Below are 2,395 nucleotides of genomic sequence, written 5' to 3' on the forward strand. Positions count from 1 at the left end.
TAGGAACACTCTCTAAGCCACTGAACGGCAACTGGTCTAGAATAGGTATACCCACAAGGTAGGCATACTCCTCAAGCGTAGACAACAGGTGGAAATCCGGAAATGTGAAGCAACGGTACAAGGGATCATAGAACTCCACCAATACACTCATCAATCCTTCGTCCACTTGAGTAGTCAGAACAGGTAGAAGCTTCCCAAAACGAGCCTTGAAACCCAAGGGATCTAATACATAGGATGTCAAATTTCTTAGCTCTTTCAAGTCGGGTAGTCTGAAATTGTACTTCTTCGTATTACTTCTTTGTCTTTCCATGTCTGAAAATTTGCAAATAGACTTCTTAAGTTCCTTGAAAATTTTCTTATTATTAATGATATGGATGCAAATGGGTGCATGAATGCATGAATGCAACAATCACACTCAAGGCTCAAGCAAAGCACACCAAGCAAAGGTCATGGGATGGATCATGTCATCCTTAATATCAATCATCCATTTTGGTGGATTATGATTTACACCTTATCAACACCCAAGTTCCATTGATATTAAGGATACAAGAACGGATCAACCACGAATCAAGGGGTTGTTGCAAGTCACGAGCATGGAGTCTCGGTTAAGAACCGCCCAAAAGGAACGTACTAGGGTTTAAACCTGCCAAACATGTTCTACAAGAGGTTCCCATAGTCATCATCCCATCTTTCGGATATTATCGGAGAAACGACTACTCGTATTCTAAAAATATACTCAAGAGAGACTCTTATGAGTGTAGTATCGCGTAACAATCGTATCAAATCTTACACTTGAACGACTTTCTCCCTACATCCTAAGAATAGGCCAAGATGGGCTTGGTAAACTAAGGTCCTTGGCTTCTAAGGTCTATATTGGAAAGAGTAATGTCTAACCACAACTACTTGTGTGACATTATTGATCCCAACATGACCTCCACCAAGTGAATGGGCTTGCAAGTCGACTTACTAAGGAATAACTCCACACAAGTCAACAAGACTACGCCATTCTCCTATCCTAAGTGCACTCGAGTTCGGGTATAGAACTCATCTCACAAAGATCACCAAGCATACAAGGAATTAATATTCAAGCAATTAAATCATTACATACAATACAGTAATCCCAAATTGCACAAAAAATATGCCACAAAACAATATACAATACAATACAACAAAAATGAAAAGTAGGCAAAACCCACTAGGCAAATGTCCCCAGCAGAGTCGCCACTTTTCTGTAGCGGGGTATTCTTTACCATTAGAGATATTGACTAAATCTAAGGTAAACCATACAAGTCGAGTCGCCACCGCACTTCTATTTATCCACATGAATGGTTAGAAAGCGAACAAAAACCTAAAAGTTTTATCGAATCAAAAACTAGTAAAAATGTCAGAGATCTGGGTAAGGGGGTTGGTTATGCAACGGGAAGTGTAAGACCCCAATTTTGTCCCTAAGATCCCTCATGGCATCATACCATAACATTTCATTGCCTCAAGGATCATTGTGCACCTTGCTTCCTTCCCTGTGGGTGGGTCATCTTTTTGAGAGTGGTTCTTGATCACCAAGCATTCATTGCATTTGTGTATCATTGCTTTACTTTTATCACTAACAAAAAGTACAAAAATATGTCATCTAACCTTGGTCTTGCAGATGAAGCAATCAATAGGTTAAGGCAATCAAAGGCAGTCATTGAGCAATAGGTGGTGGCCATTCTTGAGAATTTGGACCCCACAATCACTCATAAGAGTTCATATGAGCTATGTTGTTATTTTGAAGCAAGATCCCAAGTGGTAGAGGCTTGAATCTCATCAGAACATTTCCCAGTCAACTGAAGGCCTAGAAAGTCAACTGCAAACTCAACTGTGGATTTGGAAGTGAGAAGTGATTAGAAATACTTCATTCATGTTCAAACAAGTCTCATTTGACATTTCAAACACTCACATTGAAGAATTTAAAGTCAGGTCAAAACTTTCCCAAAATAGAAAGTGACCTATAATTTGAATTTGCCAAAAATGGAAAGGTTTTAACCCAACCTCAACTTCATATCACATCATCAAGAAAGCTTCAAATGAAATTTTGTTGAACATGAAAGTTTTAGATCTTTTTCTCCCATTTCGAAAATGTCCAAGATCATCAATTTCTCATGTGTGGTTAGAGAGATATGATCAAAACATGGCAAACTATGCATGGGACTTCAAGTGGGCATAACTTCTCAACCAAAGCTCCAAAATGGGTGGCTCTTCTTGCTAAATTCTCCTCATGACCTCTAATTTCTAAATCATGCATCACATTGCATAAATTATCATCACATGAGCACTTGCTAATTCAATGATTTTTGGAGGGAAAACATGAAATTTAAATTTGGTGCATTATTTGAATATTTTGCTATTGCCATTGGTT

This window comes from Lathyrus oleraceus, chromosome 6 (assembly GCF_024323335.1).
Source record: "Lathyrus oleraceus cultivar Zhongwan6 chromosome 6, CAAS_Psat_ZW6_1.0, whole genome shotgun sequence".
Lineage (NCBI taxonomy): Eukaryota > Viridiplantae > Streptophyta > Magnoliopsida > Fabales > Fabaceae > Lathyrus > Lathyrus oleraceus.